Here is a 20,415-nt window from a genome sequence, read left to right on the forward strand (position 1 = left end):
TGGAACAGAACGTGGATGACAGACATCGTGAGTCGTGGTGTGCCAGCGTCTAGGCAAACCATGAGCAGGAGTTTTCAGTGGGTGCGAAATGTGGAGAAGAGATGAAGACAAGCCAGGACAGCTCGGGCAACATGCAGTAATGTATTATTTTGTTGAAAGATAATGTCGAGAGGCCTCGAAGATAGAGCACAGGCACCCGCACTAACACGTCAGAAATGTAACGACTGCATTCCAAACGACGTCATTGTGAACCTGATGTGATCGTGTTTTGTACCTAATGGCATCCCATAACAAGTCTATCTCTGCTGCCCGTCAATGGAATGCCCAACAGAGAACGTTGTGGTGACTGTCTGTATAGCTCCAAACGTCGTCTCACTGTGGTTACTGGTCTCGCTAGTAAACCCATTTCCCGATTCAAAGTTTGTGAAGTGTCTTTACACGCCTGCATAGCCGTACGAACAGTATGTATGTCCTCTCGGGTGCTAATCGGGTGGGGCTGTTGGCATCTCGCATGCCACTGAGCATAGCCTCCTTCAAACTATCGACTCCAAATTCGCTTGACAATCGTCGGAATCCCACCAACGAGAGCTGCGATATCTTGGAATGAAGAACCACAGTTTCGATATGGCACGATCCTGCCGCTGTCTAATTTCGCTACGTGATGGCAGACGTTTCGTCTTCACAGACGAGGCCTGATGCCAAACAATCAACATTTAAATATGATTTCAGTGAGAGAAATCAGCAGCTAAATCTTTCGTTTTAGACAGAATATAGGCAGCGCTACTCCCACTTTCTTCGTGCGTTTGAGCTGAAAAATTAATCATTTGTCTATCAAAGCATATAGTACTCGTACGCTTCATGCCTATTTTACGTTTTCTGCATTCCAACTTCCTATACATTGCGAATTATGCACATTCTCGTACCTACTGTACAGGGTGTTTGGAAATTCCCGTTACAACTTCTAGGGCTTGTAGAGGAGAGTGAGTACATAATATTTTCAACAGGAACCCGTGTCCGGAGAAGCCATCCAACGACACTACAGAGCGTCAAAGTTATAGGCACCGATCCCTGTAAACCCCTATATTTAAAAGGAAATATCCTGTCTGACCCATCATAGCCCAGCCCAAACCGCTAAGGACAGATACTTGAAATTTGGAGAAGGTGCGGACCTTATACTGTAGGCGTCGTTTAAGAAGGGATTTTTAGAAATCCCGACCATAAGGTGAAATAGGGGATGAAGAGGTTTTTGAAAAATGTCGCTATTAATGCAATTTTGAAGCTAGACCTATAAAAACTGGTATTTGGTTTCAGAAATAAAGAAATATGTGTTTCAGCATTTTTGGAAATTTAACCCTATAGGGGTTTAAGCAGTGGGTGAAAGCTTTTTTTGAAAATACATCGTTATTAAAGAACAACTAGAGTATTTTTAAAGCTATATCTATGAACATTGATATTTGACTTCTCGGTTACAAATAAAAAATACGTGTTTCAGTGTTTTTGGAAATTGAATCCCTAACAGGGTGACATAAGGGATGAAATTTTTTATAGAAATATTATGAAAGCGTTTTTAAAGCTAAGTCTATTCAAATTTAAATTTGGCTTCTCAGCTGGAAATTTAAAAAAAAAAACGTGTTTCACTGTTTTTGGACATTCAGCTGCTATGGAGGTGAAACGGGGGATGAAAATTTTTATGGAAATACTTAGCTAAATCTATGAAAATTTGTAATTTGGCTTCTCTGTTAGAAATAAAACGTACTTATACCACTATTTTTGCAAGTAGGGGGTGAAACATTTTATGAAAAACTTTTCGCACGACAATTTTAAAGCTAAATCTTTGAAAACTGATGTTTGGCTTCTTGGTTAGAGATGGAAAGACACATGTTTCACTGTTTTTGGAAATTCAATCCCTAAAGGTGTGAGATAGGGTCAGACTGATTCACTGTCTCATTGTCTCCCAGCCGAAACCGCTAAGGATGGAAAGTTTGGAGAGGGTGTAGATCTTATACAGTAGGCATCGTTTAAGAAGGGATTGTCCGAAATTCCACTCCTAAGTGGATGAAACAGGGGATGAAAGGCTTTTTGAACGTATGTCACTATTAAGGGAATTTTGAAGCTAAAACCACGAAAACTGGTATCTGGTTTCTCAGCCAGAACATAAAAAATACGTGTTTCAGCATGTTTGAAATTCAACCACTAAGGGAGTAAAATACTGTGGGGAAGTTTTCTTGAAAATAAGTAATCATTAAAGAACTAGTAAAGGAATTTGGCCAACGGCCTTGCCGCAGTGGTAACACCGTTTCCCGTCAGATCACCGAAGTTCAGCGCTGTCGGGCTGGGCTAGCACTTGGATGGGTGACCATCCGGTCTGCCGAGCGCTGTTGGCAAGCGGGGTGCACTCAGCCCTTGTGAGGTAAACTAAGGAGCTACTTGATTGAGAAGTAGCGGCTCCGTTCTCGGAAACTGACCAACGGCCGGGAGAGCGGAGTGCTGACCACATGCCCCTCCATATCCGCATCCAGTGACGCCTGGGGCCTGAGGATGACACGGCGGCAAGTCGGTGTCTTTGGGCCCTCATGGCCTGTTCGGGAGGAGAGAGATAGTAAAGGAATTTAACGCTGCATCTATGACTACTGGTATTTGACTTCTCGGGTAGAAATAAAAAACATACATCTTTCAGTATTTCTGGAAAATCAGCCCCTAAGGAAGAGCAATAGGAGATGAAAATTTTTAAGAAAATATTTCGTTACATTATAAAAATTTTAAAGCTAAATTTATGAAAATTGGTATTTCACTTCTCGATTAGATATAAAGAAATATTCGTTATGCGATGAAAGTTACTATGGAAATATTTCCACAATAACGCAAAAACCGTGCTTAACAACTAGCAGAATCGCTTTTTCGTAAGAAGTACTTTCGGAAAAGACAATGCTTGTATGGCCTTGCTTAGCGTGAAAAATTTAGGGGTTGCCATTTGTGAAGAACGTAAAATTTCGAATCAATAAAAAATATATAGTCTGTGCGAGCGAATCGGCGGGAGCTAAGCTAGTGTATGTATACAGGGTGTTACAAAAAGGTACGGCTAAACTTTCAGGAAACATTTCTCACACACAAAAAAGACGTTATGTGGACATGTGTCCGGAAACGCTTAATTTCCATTTTAGTTTCGTCAGTATGTTCTTCCACCTACGCTCAATGGAGCATTTATCATGATTTCATACGGGATACTCTACCTGTGCTGCTAGAACATGTGCCTTTACAAGTACGACACAACATGTGGTTCATGCACGATGGAGCTCCTGCACATTTCAGTCGAAGTGTTCGTGCGCTTCTCAACAACAGATTCGGTGACCGATGGATTGGTAGACGCGGACCAATTCCATGGCCTCCATGCTCTCCTGACCTCAACCCTCTTGACTTTCATTTCTGGGGGCATTTGAAAGCTCTTGTCTACGCAACCCCGGTACCAAATGTAGAGACTCTTCGTGCTCGTATTGTGGACGGCTGTGATACAATGCGCCATTCTCCAGGGCTGCATCAACGCATCAGGGATTCCATGCGACGGAGGGTGGATGCATGTAGCCTCGCTAACGGAGGACATTTTGAACATTTCCTGTAACAAAGTGTTTGAAGTCACGCTGGTACGTTCTGTTGCTGTTTGTTTCCATTCCATGATTACTGTGATTTGAAGAGATGTAATAAAATGACCTCTAACATGGAAAGTAAGCGTTTCCGGACACATGTCCACATAGCATATTTTCTTTCTTTGTTTGTGAGGAATGTTTCCTGAAAGATTGGCCGTACCTTTTTGTAACACCCTGTATACAGGGTGATTCCGTGACGATGTTATGAACTGTCAAGGATGACGGAGAAGTATAAATGTATCCATTTGAGGTACGGGTCCCTAGCTCGGAAACGAACAAGTCGAAAGTTACAAGCGAAAATCATTTCAATACCTCTGACAGTGGAATACATGTACCGGTGTTGTTGGAGCTTAGAATGTAGGGAAATGTGTAGAAAACATGGGTTCTAAAATGTATGCCTGAGGAGCTACGAGCACTTGGTGATGCTAACTGGCAGAAGTAAATCAGTGAGGACGGGGCGTGAGTCGTGCTTGGGTAGCTCAGGTGGTAGAGCACTTGCCCGCGAAAGGCAAAGGACCCGAGTTCGAGTCTCGGTCCGGCACACAGTTTTAAGCTGCCAGGAAGTTTCGTATCAGCGCACACTACGCTGCAGAGTGAAAATCTCATACTAGAATCATTTCTGTATTGATCAAAGTGGCAGGAATTTGGGGTGATTAAATGAACACCTAGCAATTATTCGTTTACAACAGGCAAACAAATCATCTCATTATCTTGAAACTGGGCACTTGCAAGTACCTATTCTACAGGGCAATATTTGTGTTGTTTTCCTTTTTCGCAGACATTTTTCAGAACTCGATGTGGTATCAGTTGCAACATATCCTTAAGCTATTTCTTTCTCAGAGTGGCTTCGAAAGCGATAATACTTTGTTGTGAAATATTGCAGTCCGAACATAGCACCCTGGCTACCTCGAGGTAGTGAGAGAGTGCCTCTGCTGTTCACGATGCCCAGGAGGGAAAAGTCTAGGAGAGACACTTGTGTACAGACACTTGACACACGGTGCAGACAGACTTGCGGAGAATCAATGTCTGGAGCAAAGATTGCCAACATAAATAAATATTATGCACGTAAATTCATGAAAGGATTCGATATCATTTGAAAGCTTTATCAGAGGTCAAACATTAGAAGCAGTCACAAGCTTCAAGTATCGAAGGACGTCCGTCCGAAGTGACTTACGGCGAAATAATCACCTGAATTTCACCGTGGGGAAGGCAGATCTACGACTCAGATTTATCAGAAGAATTCGAAAGATTTTGATTGATACACTAAAAAGGTCGCTGAAAAAGTACTCTTTTGATCTGCTCTAGAGTATTTTTATTCGGTCTGTGATATCTGCCAAGATGGATTAACGAAAAATTTAGAATATTTTCGAAGAATATTGAAAGCCTTTCACTAATTTATACTTTAGCCTCTGGGTTATGAGAGACTACGACCCAGAATTTTACTGCCTTGAAACATACTATTCTGTATGAAATCTCACAAATATGTGAATAAACGCAGCCTGACTAACTTTGTTACAAATTTCATACTGACAAGAACTTTTCAATAGCACAACGGAATAACTATAGGTGTAATAGGAGTCAAACCAAGACAAAACAAACCACACTCCCCACAACAAATCTCATGCAGCTACTGACTGTGTAACTATATGAATTACACCTTACAAACGTATCTCGTACGATGCAAATGTATTTGCATTCTGTATAGTACAACACCGTCTAAATGGAAAATAATTGAACTAGTGTGGTAGCATAGATTTATCTCGAAGTCTGCGCCTCCGCATGCACGTGTCTTGAAGTTCAACAGCAACGTGAACTTACCTGGATGGCTGAAAATTTAATTTAAATACAAATTTCTTCAGTGCTTTAAGTGTAGTTAAAGCGTACGCAAAATGAGCGGAAAATAAGTTGGTAACGATCCCAAAGTTATTGTTCAGAAACTGAATACAAGTCTCATTCTTCACATGCAATTCCCATTCAGCCAGTCATGTGTCTTGATATGACAATCCATACACAAAGTACCAGGAAAATCACCTTTTTATTCATATTAACACTTAAGTGTTACGTGATGAGCGGAAGAGCAACAATATAACGACTTGAAACCTAAGATGACTGAACAGAAATTGGGCATTGATTGCCGTGTGTTCTAACTCAAATAAACACCTTACCTTGCCTTCTTTAAACACTACTGCAAAGTATCTCATGGAAAGAAATCTAATGCTCCAAATTCTGGAAAGTCACGTAACGTGCAATCACCCAAATGCAGCGCAAGGATGCAGCCAGGAACTATTTCAACATAATCGAGAACGAAGTGGCTTCAATGTGCCCATTTTGTTATCACAAGACAAAGCGTCTGTACTTCCTCACAGCACCAGGAGCAAGAAGAGAATGTCCTGTTGCCCTCTGACCATACGGCTACATTAACCACCAAGGTCAATTATTATCTGGCTCACGTCAAAGTCTGCGTGAGTCGCTGACATATAGTCACAGTCTTCACCCAAAGAGAAGCTATGTTAACAGGTGGAGAAGTGACTACAGATTATTTGAGACAGACAAGTGCCTACCCACGTGCAAGTGAATACATGTCATGAAACGTGTCTGACAGCAGACGACGTTCAAGAGTAGACGATTCGCCACGGATTTGTTTGATCAGCCTGAGAGCATCACAGAAGTCCTCAACGAGCCACAGCGGGACACGTTACAAGAAAGATGCCGTGCATTGCGGACAAAATTAGTCACAAATTTCCGAGAGCCCTGGTCCAAAAATGTCAAGAAACGCACTACTTTCTGCAATACATACAGCTGCCCTATCGTTGTCAGTTTATGCAACCTGCAATGTTATATTTGGCCTTCAAAATCCAAGCGCGAGAGTCTCATATTCTCCCGCTTGCCATGCGAAAACTATTAATCCCACAGAAAAAATTAACAGGACGCTTTTGTAGGACAGTTAATGTAGCTAAATTTGGTGCTGGGATGCATTCTCGCTAGAGGCCATAGTTTTAGAGTTATTTAAGAAAAATTTACAGATGTTACCTTCAAACACACCCCCACTCCCACACTCAGCATCGATTAGGATTTCTAGTATGTTGTTCATGGCTCTCTTTCCTACCACTGCACAAAAATTCGCGACTGCACGATTTATTTCCCACATGCGATCTATTTTTACATTCACTGATTGACCATATTACGCCAAGAGCTTAATCGAGCACTCAAAAACTTTAAATTGACGTTTGTGTAAATTTTACCTAACAATTTAGTGAATTTTAACAACATAAAGTAAACAATTTCATCGTTGGACTTCTGACTACATTAGTGCTGCGCTTGTAAGTGTTAAGTTTGGATCGAATTGTCAGCGGAATTAGTCTTAGTGTAACGTTTACAAAATTCGTTTTTCTTTCATTACCCTCACGGGCACATTTTAATTAATAATTTTAACGAAACAGCCGACGATGCTGCTGGCGTAATTGCTCGACGAAGAGACTAAAAAGGGCCGAATATCAGGAATAGTTCGTGTAGCCGGAAATTTTTGTGCAGTGGTAGGAGGGAGTGCCACGAACGGTATACTAAAAGTCCTGACTGGCGGGTGTGGGGGTGGCGGTGCGTTTAAATGTGAATTTTGTACGTTTTCCTCGAATAACCGGAAAACTGTGGCCTCCAGCGGAAACGTATCCTAGAACAAAATTTAACATCATTAAATTTCCTACAAAGAGGCCCTGTTCATTTTTTTCTTAGGATTGATAGTTTGCGCTTAGCGAGCGAGAGGATCCGAAAATCTCGCTGGTGGTTTTTGATGGCCAGGTACAACGAGATCGGCAGGGGCAGTAGAATCAACCTCTATTTCGCATAAGGACCACAACGGTAAACCGAGAAAAAATTCAGACTCACACAAGTTGGTATTTACAATCTTTCTTTCGCCTACCGACTGTCAGTGGAATAGAAATGAGACTGGGGTACCATGTGTCCCGTCTGAAAATCTTCATTGTACTAACCTATGAGCAGACCCTCACAGATGTCCGTACGCGTTAGCACTCTGCTTCCGCGATTCTGGGTGCCGCGCCGGCGCCCGGTCGAATCTGCCAGGCGGATTGACGACGAGGGCCGTTGTGCCGGCCAGCCTGCATGTTCCCCTTATCCGACTAGGGAATAGCGGGCTAGTACCCACGTCCCGCCTCAGTCACACGATCTGTAAGCATTACGATAACGTTCTCACACTTTCACATGGGATATCATTAGAGGCAGTCAGATGGGGTCCAAAAGTTCCGTCCCAGGTTGAATGGGTGGCGGCAGGAAAGGGATGTGGCCACCCTCTACCACTGACATTGCCAAATTCAGAATAACGTGCCGACCTCGTGATGATACGGGGCAAGGATAGGAAAAACGAGAAAACAGAACTATCCTACAAGCGTAAATGGCTTCTTGTGATGTAAGAACGCAGTGCATAATCTTATAAAGGTGCTTGAATTATCTACGAAAGCCACTCTAACATATTCACTTTCTGCTGCTTTACGTTGGATAATTAATTTAGTTAGCTAATGGAGATTTTCAAGACGCATCAGTTACATTTACATCTACATCTACATATATACTCCGCTGTCCACCAAGCGGTATGTGGCGGAGGGCACAATTCGCGCCAAAATGTCCGCAGCTCGTGGTCTTGCGGTAGCGTTCTCGCTTCCCGCGCCCGGGTTCCCGGGTTCGATTCCCGGAGGGGTCAGGGATTTTCTCTGCCTCTTGATGACTGGGTGTTGTGTGATGTCCTTAGGTTAGTTAGGTTTAAGTAGTTCTAAGTTCTAGGGGACTGATGACCATATATGTTAAGTCCCATTGTGGTCACAGCCATTTCGCGCCAAAATCATATTTCACCCCCTCTGTTCCACTCGCGGATCGCGCGAGAGAAAAACGACTGTCTGAACGCCTCAATACGGGCTCTAATTTCCCTTATTTTTGAATGGTGATCACTGCGCGTTTTGAAAGTTGGTGGCAATAATATATGCTCTACATTATCGGTGAAGATCGGATTTCGGAATTTAGTGAGTAGCCTCTTCCGTTTGGCGCGTCGTATATCTGCAAGTGTGTCCTACTTCAAACTTTCAGTGAGATCTGTAACGCTCTGCTGATGGCTAAATGTACCATTCACGAATCTTGCCGCTCTTCTTTGGACTTTCTCAATCTCTGGAATCAGACCCAACTGGTAAGGGTCCCACACAGGCGAACAATACTCTAAGACTGGACGAACTAAAGTATTCTAAGCAATTTCCTTTGTTGAAGGACTGCTTCGCTTCAGGATTCTACTAATAAACAGCCATCTAGAGTTCACCTAGCCCGTTACTTGTGTAATCTGATCATTCCATTTGAGATCATTTCTAATAGTCACACCCACATACTTTACGGATGTTACCACTTTCAAAGACTGGGCATTTATTTTGTACTTGTTCATTAATGGGGATTTTCGCCTTGTTATACGCAGTAGGCTACACTTACTAATATTGAAAGATAACTGCCAGTCATTACATCAAGCATTAATTTTCTGCAAATCCTCATTGATTTGTTCACAACTTTCGTCTGATACTACTTTCCTGTAGACTACAGCATCATCGGTAAACAGACTAATGTCGCTGTCAATACCATAAACCAGATCGTTTATGTAGATCGTAAAAAGCAGAGGACCTATTACGCTGCCCTGGGGCACACCTGAAGTTACGCTTGTTTCTGTTGAAGTCAGCCCATTCAGGACGACATATTGCTCTCTGTCTGTTAGAAACCTTTCTATCCAACAGCATATGTCATCGGATAGACCGTAAGCGCGCATTTTTTGGAGTAAGCGACAGTGCTGAACTGAGTCGAATGCCTCTCGAAAGTCGAGAATTATGGCATCAACCTGGAAGCCGGTATATCATGCACAAAGAAGGCCAGCTTGTCTCGCATGACCGCTGATTCCTAAAACCCTGCTGGTTTCTGCAGATGAGCTTCTCACAGTCATGAAAGATCATTATGCCCGAACAGAAAGTGTGTTCCATGATTCTACTGCAAATCGACGTCAGTGAAATTGGCCGGTAATTATGTGCATCCGATTTTCTACCCTTTTTATAGATTGCTATGACCTGGGCCGTGGAACTATCCGCTATTCCAATGATCTCTGATAGATGATGCATAAGAATGGTGCTGTGTTTGTAGAATAGTCAGCATATGCTTACCGGGATACCGTCTGGGCTAGATGCCTTCCTGGTGTCTAAGGATCTTAACTGTTTTACAATCCCAGGTACACTAACCACTATGTCAGCCATCCTTGCGTTTGTTCGATAATTGAAAGGGGGAATGGTGCTGCAGTCCTCTACCGTAAACTGGTTTTTGAAAGCTAGATTTAGAATTTCGGCCTCCTGTTTACCATCATCCGTTACATTACCCATACTGTCAGCAAGAGAAGGTATTGAATTATTTGTAGCGTTCATAGATTTTACGTACGGCCAAAACGTTTTGGGGTTAGAATCTGCAGATAAAATATTGCTTTCAAATTCGTTACATGAATCTCTCATTGACCTTCTGACAGCTGCTTTCATTTCGCATAATTTCTGTTTTCAACGGGGCAGTGACTACGTTTAAAACGACTGTGCAAAATTCTCTGCTTTCTCAGCAATTTCCTAATATGTTTGTTGTACCAAGATGAATTCTTTCCCTCCCCTATATTTTTGCTAGGCACATACTTCTCTAGCACGTGGTGGGCAATACCTTTAGATTCCGACCAAACATGCTCAATTCCTTTGTGTCCCGCGGTGAATGCTTGGAGCTGGCTATGAAGATATTCATTAATGATACTTTTATTTGTTTTCCTAAACAAGAAAACTCTACACTGTATTTTTGATTTTTTTGCAACTTCCACTGACATAGAAGCCACAACGACATTGTGGTCGCTACTACCTTCTTCACGGAATATGTCATTCAGCCGCCTTATTTACAGCATTACTTCTGGCGTGGATACATGCTACACACTTGCAGATGAGTATATGTAACAAAGTGACATACCAACGTTCAGCAACAAAAAGTATGTGTGCGTTTCTTGTCTCTTGTGGGAGACATTAAGGAAAGCTTCTCATATTACGCCGTCCATGTGTAATTTCTGAAGAACACATTTGAAGAAAATACCAGGAAATGGCGGTAATGGAAGGATACTGAAATACTTCTCATAACCACAAAGATTCGTATGGCTGCTAGATAGTATTGGGCGCCTTACGTTAGCAGAGTACCTAATCTCTGTTCATCATAAGAATAAATCTGATGGCCGGCCGCAGTGACCGAGCGGTTCTACGCGCTTCGTCTGGAACCGCGCGACAGCCACGGTCGCAGGTTCGAATCCTGCCTCGGGCATGGTTGTGTGTGATGTCCTTAGGTTAGTTAGGTTTAAGTAGTTTTAAGTTCTAGGGGACTGATGACCTCAGATGTTAAGTCCCATAGTGCTCAGAGCGATTTGAACCATTTTTTTTAATAAACCTGATGTAAACAAACACAAACGCGGTGACTGGTCAGAAGCCGTAGCACATGTACACTGGTGTTGTTACGCTCTTGGAAGAAGGTTCTACTTATGTATTAGATATATTATTACGAAGTTGCTTTAAGTGAAACTTTAAGATATTCTAACGTATTATCAGCCGTCAACGTTTCTCTTGATCACGCTGTAGATATGTAGTTTCTATTTCAAAAATCGTGTACAGTCACAGTCTCTGTACTGTTGTGCTTTTGTTGTCCCACTATTAATAGGCAGTATGAAAATGGCTGAGGCTTCTTCCTGTTCCGTAGTGAAACAGGCATGTGGAACACAGCTAAAAACTGCCGAGAGATAGGTTGTGACAATGTTTTTCATAAACTGACAGTAAAAAAGCGGCTTTGAAGGTTTGAGAGAGACTGTGTTTGATGCAGTTTAGATACAAATACTCGTGTGTAGCGAAATCGGTAGCGTAGTAACTTGATAACCTAGGGTAGTTCATGGATCGCTAAATCAGGTCCCGTGTTAGTCATTCTTTTCGTTCAATTTGAAATACCTATATCATTATTTTTTATTCACCTTTTTATGAAAAATGCACGTCTTCTTGTTTCCAATTACATCTCACACTCGATATTCCTGTTTTCATTCCAAATACAAAGTCTGAATTATCGATATTTTACGAAAGATTATTAATAACGGCTGCTTAAATTAAGAATACATAATAATATAATTTTATAAGTCAGAAATTAAAAACCAAATACTCTTATTTGGACAATGCCCATTGTTTTATACCGCAGATGTAGTCTGACACGAATCAAAATGGTAAGTGTCGTAGAAACACGAAAAACAATTTTCACAGCTTCGAGCACACCATACAAATTCTGTGTTTTTACATTTGTCACGGTACCAACAATATGAACCAAAGAGAACTGATCTGGAGCCAAGTTAAGAGATTTTATCTGAGAAATAACAAGCCTGTTAAGTTGTCAGACGTACTGGAACTACCGCACGCAGCTTTTTCACATGTCACTGGCGAACGCTGGCGGGATATAGAACGGCACGTAATAAAAGATAAGGAGAAAATGCGGCACCTGGGAGGCTTCGTGGATTCTATTGTTGATGGCCTCGTTATCAGCGTATCATGTGATAGTTCCAGTACTGAAATGTGTTTCTTGGATTCAAATAAGGAAGGAGCTAAGAGATTACCAGACGAATGACTGTAATTAATACCTTCAGTGGCTTCAGTATTCAACAGTACGGCGACATTCCTGCAGTATGCTTTTGCATCACACATTGCTCGCTCAGAAAAATTACCCTGTGCTTAAGTTAGGAATTTTCATCACTCTTGTTTGTAATTAGAATGCTATGTTACGAGAAAAGGAAAACATTTTACGCTCTCCGTCTGGTCACCTAAGAAGCTTGCGGTAGTGCTGGTGTTTTGCCGAATATTATTTCATTCTCTTTAAAAATAAAATGATATTCGAAGCTATATTGTTCCTTTGCTCGTCTGTTTTTACGTCTGAACAGCAGCTGCTCACAGCACTGCAGGTTAGATGGACCAGCCCAAGTGTAAGTAGGCTGTTTAGGTTTTTATGTTGGTAACTCCACGTAGCACTCTGTATGAAAATCACTGATTGTGCTGTGCGCAGTCTGTGGCTGGTTGACATTGTTGGAATATTCGCTATTGTAGTGTTGGGCAGCTGGATGTGAACAGCGCGTAGCGTTGCGCAGTTGGAGGTCAGCCGCCAGCAGTGGTGGATGTGGAGAGAGAGAGATGCCAGAGTTTTGAGAGGTCACTATAAGCGGACGATGTGGACGTGTGTTCGCCAGAAAAAGGAAATATGATACTTTTGAACATTATTAAGGTAAATACATTGTTTGTTCTCTATCAAAATCTCTCATTTGCTAACTGTGCCTATCAGTAGTTAATGTCTTCAGTAGTTAGAATCTTTTATTTAGCTAACAGTTCTGGCGCTCACTGTATTGCAGTAGTTTGAGTAACGAAGATTTTTGTGAGGTAAGTGATTCATGAAAGGTATAGGTTATTGTTAGTCAGGCCCATTCTTTTGTAAGGATTATTGAAAGTCAGACTGCGTTGCGCTAAAAATATTGTGTGTCAGTTTAGTGATGATCAGAATAACTAAAGAGAAAACTATTTGAGTACGTTGAGTTTTGCTCAGCTGTTTGTAAATCAAATAACATAAGAGGTTTACCAGCACAGTAATTCATAATGTTTCTAAGGAGACGTTTCACAATTTTAATGCGCCATTAATTCTGTTGTCCCTCATTATCGCCCAGTCTATCGCTCCACGCGAAACGAAATCCAATGAGAATTAAGAAAACGTCCAAGAATACATGTTTGCATGAGCTTTATTCTTATAATGAACAGAGTATCGTTACTTGTGTACCACTTGTTTTCCAGTTGTATACTACTTTCATACATATTTTTTTACCCAATGATGATGCAAATGGATACAGAAATATACGTGGTCCAGTGAAATTAATGTGATCGCGGCCTATATTCGACGTCAACGCCCAATAACCACTCATAGACGGCATGTGGCGGCCCCATCAGTAGAGACATATAAAGGGTGTCGGGAGAACGCGGATAACAGTGAGGTCGTTGTCGTAATGAGGAAACGGAGCCATTTATCTGACGTCCAAAAGGGCACGGTCATTGGCATTCGTCCAAGGGTGGAAGCGTTTCCGAAATGACAAAGTCTGTAAAATGTTAGTTTGTTGACACGGTTAAAGCATACTGTGGTGAACCACGGCCCATAGATGACAGAGGTGATCGACGGTTGCAGGGATGGGTACGAGAGAATAGACGCGCAACTGTTGAACAACTGATTGTCCATGTGAACCAAGGGGGTACCAACAGAATCTCCTGAACGACCGTTCAGATATGGGCCTTCGCAGCAGGCGCCAGCTTCATGCCTCGGGAAGGATACTTTGTGTACCCGCTATGACTTCCTTCTTCCCTGTTGTCTCGACTGGTACGCGGTCACTGCTACGGTCACAGGTTCGAATCCTGCCTCGGGCATGGATGTGTGTGACGTCCTTAGGTTAGTTAGGTTTAAGTAGTTCTAAGTTCTAGGGGACTGATGACCATAGATGTTAAGTCCCATAGTGCTCAGAGCCATTTTTTTGAACTCAGATTCAGATGTTAGCTACTGCTGATGAAACACAGTAACGGAACTTATTCTTGTAGTCTTTCCATACCCGGTAGAGCTGGACGAAGCCCTATGGACCACAGATGTCAGATTTCGTATACTACAGAAATAAATCTGCGTCAGTTTGGCAGCTAAGATCTCTCATCTATCACCGACGAGGGTCAACAACCGACTCGTCGAATCCACGAGTACCCAGCGGTCCCTAAAATTTTTAAGATCCATGCATTTTCTGTAATTGCCGCTGTAGCTACACTTCGGCATCTTGCCACACCCTGGGCCTTTATGCTGGCCTAGCCTCCTGTTCCCCTTCAAGTATTACTCTGCAAAGTGCTACGTTCTGACCAAAGCTCAAATAAATCTCCCACCGTAAACGTCAGAAAAGTTCTCATGACGTCACAAAAACCGTCACATAAGTCCACGATAGCCGACAGAAGTGGATTCCCGATATTAATGACTGTATACAAACGGAGGCACCCAACTTGCCAACCAGTCGTAGCTCGTTAGAGTGAGGGAAAGAGGTGGGAGGGAAAATTAAGGGTGAATAACTATTAGAAGAAATTTGTGGGAGGATGCAGGAGGTATCAATAGAGGACAAGAGAGAGATGAATTTAAAATAACAAAAAATAGCCTCAAGAAAGTCCCTCAGAATTTGTTACTCTTTAAGTATGAGGGCAGAGAGCAAATGAAAGAGAAATGTAATATTTAAAAAAAAAAAACGCATTTGAAAGAAATTTATTTCAATTAAAACGGCAAATCAAAGAAAAACTGATATATTATTATCTCGGGTTGGATACTTTTCTGTCGCCAAGTGACCTTCATAGGCTCTCACTGATAGAAAATTGAGCAAAAGTACAAGCAAAGAAAGTAAAATGTTCTCTGTGCTGTAATATCTTGTCCAGTATCCGCCATTATTTCTAACGTTAATCATGTGTCTTGGCATGGAATCTATGAGGAGTTGGATGTAATTTCCAGAAGAGACAACTTCCTCCCAGGCTTCAAGAACACAGTCTTAGTGTGAATCAGACGTAGCAGGTTGGTACTGTGGCCAGTTATCTGACACTTTTCGTACTTCCTCAGCTCAAATGATCTCTATTGGATTCATATCAGTAGCATGTGGCATCCAGTCCATACTGAACAGCTGCTGCTAAACGAATGCCGAATCGTGCACAAGAGAATGATCTTCCTGTAACGTGAATTCTCCTTCACCGTGTCAGCAGCTCGTGGCCTTGTTATTAGCATTGCAGACTCTCGATCACGTGGCCCCGAGTTTGTTCCCGGCCCACGTCGAGGATTTTCTCATCCCTGGGCTGTGTATGTGTTGTCCTCACCATAGAGGCGGAAATCGCCGAAATGAAGTCAAATCAAAAGACTTCCACCAGGTGGCCGAACACCCCAGATGGGGTCTCTCGGCCAATAATGCCATGCACACACTTCGTCTACTCTTTCAATGTATAGCATTCGCCCTAAAGGAAGCTTCACATCGTAACTGTACAGGCGTACTGTCTGTTGTCAAGTGTTCCCTCAATTCAGAGAGGTACTCATGCTTCTCTCGCAGAAAGCCAACTCCAGCAGGAAACCGATAGCCGCCCACTTCTCCTTGTAGTCGCTAAATATCCTTCGCGATTGCTCGTCCTTGGCGGTCTTTAAATCACGCGTGGACTATTTTTGCTCGTGGAATACACCTTTTCGTCAGTGAAAATTACGTTTTTACGTGCCGCGTTCAGACGGAGCTCCACGTCTGCCAACTGGTATAAAACATTTTCCTCTCTGAGTTCTGGTTTCATAGCGGATCTTTGTGCGTGAGCCCGTTTTCTCCCGCCCTCGACGAACTGTGACACTGTAGCCGACGAAGCTTGTCTCTCGCCGCAACTGATTCGCGTTGAGGAAAGGAAACTGTCGGCTTTTAAGCGCAAGATCTGTGTTCTCCTGGTGTGTTCGCAGCCTCTTCTTGTCTGAGGTAGGAACTCTGTTCGTAGTGTCTCTTACAACATAATTCCTCGAACATCTCTTTGCAATAGTAGGTGACACACCATACGTCTTGCTAGCATCTCTGGCTGAAAACCCTTTCTTCAAGCAGTCTTCTTCAGTCAACCTTCTTCTTCAATCAACCTTCTTCAATCAATCTATCTCGAACTGAATGTTGTCAGTGAGCAATTGTGATTGGCTGCCGGCGATCTGATTGCTGCTTTTCATACGTATACTGATGTCTGGGGAGGAAGTAACGCCTGCCGCTGTGGCCGAGCGGTTCTAGGCGCTTCAGTCCGGAACCGCGCTGCTGCTACGGTCGCAGGTTCGAATCGTGCCTCGGGCACGGATGTGTGTAATGTCATTAGGTTAGTTAGGTTTAAGTAGTTCTACGTCTAGGGGACAATTGACCTCAGATGTTAAGTCGCATAGTGCTTAGAGCCATTTGAACCATTTTTGGAGGAAGTAACATATTTTCGTTAAAAAGAGCGATAGTTGTGTCAAAATAAGGAAGACCTATTAAAAAATTCTTGATGTTTTAGGTCTGCCCTTAGGCCAAGAAGGCTCCGGCTCGTGGACGCATAGTGGACCAAGACACTAAGACGCATTTTCGAAGATCATCGATTAGAAAACCGCACGCGAATTTGACGATGTTGTATTGAGTTTGTGTTCGTCCATATGTGTCTGCGTGTGTCCTTGAATAAACATTTTTGAACTAGTTACAGAGAAACGTGCTTGAATTTATAACAAATAATTGATAGCTGCACTGTAAAGTTTCTAAATACCACTAGCTAGAGTTTTTAGCAGGCATGTGTCCGAGGCCAATTTTGTTAAGACGTGTATGTCTAAATAAAGAGAAAAAGTCAGTTTGGCCGACCTCCTATTGCAGATCGCTGGTTCAAATGTATCCCAAAATGGTTCAAATGGCTCTGAGCACTATGGGACTTAACTTCCAAGGTCATCAGTCCCCTAGAACTTAGAACTAGTTAAACCTAACTAATCTAAGGACATCACACACATCCATGCCCGGGGCAGGATTCGAACCTGCGACCGTAGCGGTCGCGCGGGTCCAGACTGTAGCGCCTAGAACCGCTCAGCCACCTCGGTCGGCGAATGTATCCCAGGGCACGGTGATTTTAGTGCTGTGTTTGTGTTACCTTTTTGCATATTCAGCGAGCAATAACGATGTCCAACGTCGAATCCGCAAACGAAAGGGAAATAAATCATATGTACTAGAAGTATCTGAAGCAGACCTACTGCTATAGGTAATGGATGCCGGGCTGCTGTTGGTTTCTCCTGAAGATCATGCATTTATTGGGTCCGGAGCATGAGTCTAGGAATAAATCCTTGACATTCTGAGGTTGCAGTCACCGCAAACGTTGATATTCATTCGACAGTTCCCAATACACAGGCAACGTCTATTCCTTGAAGTGAACTTGTTTAGCTTCTGACAATAAATGTCAATGTGTTACTGGCACTTGATCACTGTCGTGTGGACCGAAGATATCTAAAAACTCATAAATCTGCCAGATACGTCACGCACGTTGATGGCAAGTGAGTTTATCTGTATACTGTAGGCCTTTGCTGAATCTTGTGCTGCTGCGGTTAGGCTCACATTGAAGGACACGTCATGTGACCGAAGAAAACTGCTTTAAACACCGTTGTCATCATCAGTACAAGACAGATGAATAAATAAAAGATCAATATGCTACTTCTGACGTAAATCATAAACCCCTTTGATAATACACCAGTTATACATCCACACTCAGCACCACGAGCATAACACAGTTATTAGGAGGTGAATAGTTTAACTCGGAAGATGAGTAACGACGTGCAGTGGTGTGCTCGTTTGTTTGTTTATGTTTATTTCTCATATTTGTTACTTGAAATTAGTGTCCCGCGATTGTTGAAAACCCCTCCCAACTTTTCCCACTACCCTGTGTCCCGCGCTACTGTTGCCATGATGGTTCATTACATGATTGGTTCTCATCTCGTTATCTTCTTTCTCGTCTTCTCCTTCTCGTCTTTTTTCTCTTTTAGGAATGGTTAGTCTGTTGTTGATTTGTTTGTAAATAACTGCAGGGGCATCCACACGATATACAGTGTCCCAGAATTCGCGTCCAAGACATCAACCGTTACAGAGAAAATCTGAGTAATATTACAGATCCTATGCGGAAATTGGAGACTTTTTGTCATAGAGGGATTTGTGTAATTGCATTTCACAGCGACGATAGTGCACTGATCCTATGCTCGCATATTAGTCGTGGAATGGGAAGTAAAATAGTACACTACTGGCCATTAAGACTGCTACACCAAGAAGAAATGCACATGATAAACGGGTATTCATTGGACAAATATATTACATTAGGACATGAGATTACATTTTCACGCAATTTGGGTGCATAGATCCTGAGAAATCAGTACCCAGAACAACCACCTCTGGCCGTAATAACGGCCTTGATACGCCTGGGCATTGAGTCAAACAGAGCTTGGACGGCGTGTACAGGTACAGCTGCCCATGCAGCTTCAACACGATACCACAGTTCATCAAGAGTAGTGACTGGCGTATTGTCACGAGCCAGTTGCTCGGCCACCATTGACCAGACGTTTTCAATTGGTGAGAGATCTGGAGAATGTGCTGGCCAGGGCAGCAGTCGAACATTTTCTGTATCCAGAAAGGCCCGTACAGGACCTGCAACATGCGGTCGTGCATTATCCTGCTGAAATGTAGGGTTTCGCAGAGATCGAATTAAGGGTAGAGCCACGGGTCGTAACACATCTTAAATGTAATGTCCACTGTTCAAAGTGCGGTCAATGCGAACAAGAGGTGACCGAGACGTGTAACCAATGGCACCCCATACCATCACGCCGGGTGATACGCCAGTATGGCGATGACGAATACACGCTTCCAACGTGCGTTCACCGTGATGTCGCCAAACACGGATGCGACCATCATGATGCTTTAAACAGAACCTGAATTCATCCGAAAAAGTGACGTTTTGCCATTCGTCATTGAGTACACCATCGCAGGCGCTCCTGTCTGTGATGCAGCGTCAAAAATGTTCAAATGTGTGTGAAATCTTGTTGGACTTAACTGCGAAGGTCATCAGTCCATAAGCTTACACACTACTTAACCTAAATTATCCTAAGGACAAACACACAGACCCATGCCAGAGGGAGGACTCTAACCTCCGCCGGGACCGATGCAGCTTCAAGGGTAACCGCTGTCACGGTCTCCGAGCTGATAGTCCATGCTGCTGCAAACGTCGTCGAACTGTTCGTGCAGATGGTTGATGTCTTGCAAACGTCCGCATCTGTTGACTCAGGGATCGAGACGTGGCTACACGATCCGTTACAGCCATGCGGATAAGATGCCTATCATCTCGACTACTAGTGATACGAGGCCATTGGGATCGATCACGGCGTTACGTATTACCCTCCTGAACCCACCGATTCCATATTCTGCTAACAGTCATTGGATCTCGACCAATGCGAGCAGCAATGTCACGATACGATAAACCGCAATCACGATAGGCTACAATCCGACCTTTATCAAAGTCGGAAACGTGGTGGCACGCATTTCTCCTCCTTACACGAGGCATCACAACAACGTTTCACCAGGAACCGCCGGTCAACTGCTGTTTGTGTATGAGAAATCGGTTGGAAACTTTCCTCATGTCAGCACGTTGTAGGTGTCACCACCGGCGCCAACCTTGTGTGGATGCTCTGAAAAGCTAATCATTTGCATATCACAGCATCTTCTTCCTGTCGGTTCAATTTCTCGTCTGTAACACGTCATCTTCGTGGTGTAGAAATTTTAATGGCCAGTAGTGTATTTCGGCACATGTGACGAACGTCATTTGTAGGTGTATAATAGTGCATCGTGATGCAAAGTTTTCGTTAATTAGACCAGTGACAAGAAGATACAGATAATCTAGAAATTTTACTGTATTAATGCAGAGTGTGGCGGCACTAAAAATTTCTCGGGGTTACAACAACGTTATTAAAATTATACGAGCTTGCCCAGCTCTCCCTGTCTATTGTCAAGCGATCTGACTACCATCATATCTGACTGGTAAGCCCATTATATTCGCTAGCTGCCGGCTGTGACGTCACTGGTGTTCGCGGCATCACCATATATGGGCATACGTTGACTCAGCAT

At 43.0% G+C, this 20,415-nt stretch overlaps 1 pseudogene; it reads left to right on the plus strand.

Annotated features, from left to right (window-relative positions):
• The first annotated feature begins 2,266 nt into the window (after nt 1-2,266).
• On the plus strand, nt 2,267-2,384 carry LOC124557588 (annotated as a pseudogene).
• The last annotated feature ends 18,031 nt before the right edge of the window (nt 2,385-20,415 follow it).

The sequence above is a fragment of the Schistocerca americana genome, chromosome X, assembly GCF_021461395.2.
Source record: "Schistocerca americana isolate TAMUIC-IGC-003095 chromosome X, iqSchAmer2.1, whole genome shotgun sequence".
Classification (NCBI taxonomy): Eukaryota; Metazoa; Arthropoda; class Insecta; order Orthoptera; family Acrididae; genus Schistocerca; species Schistocerca americana.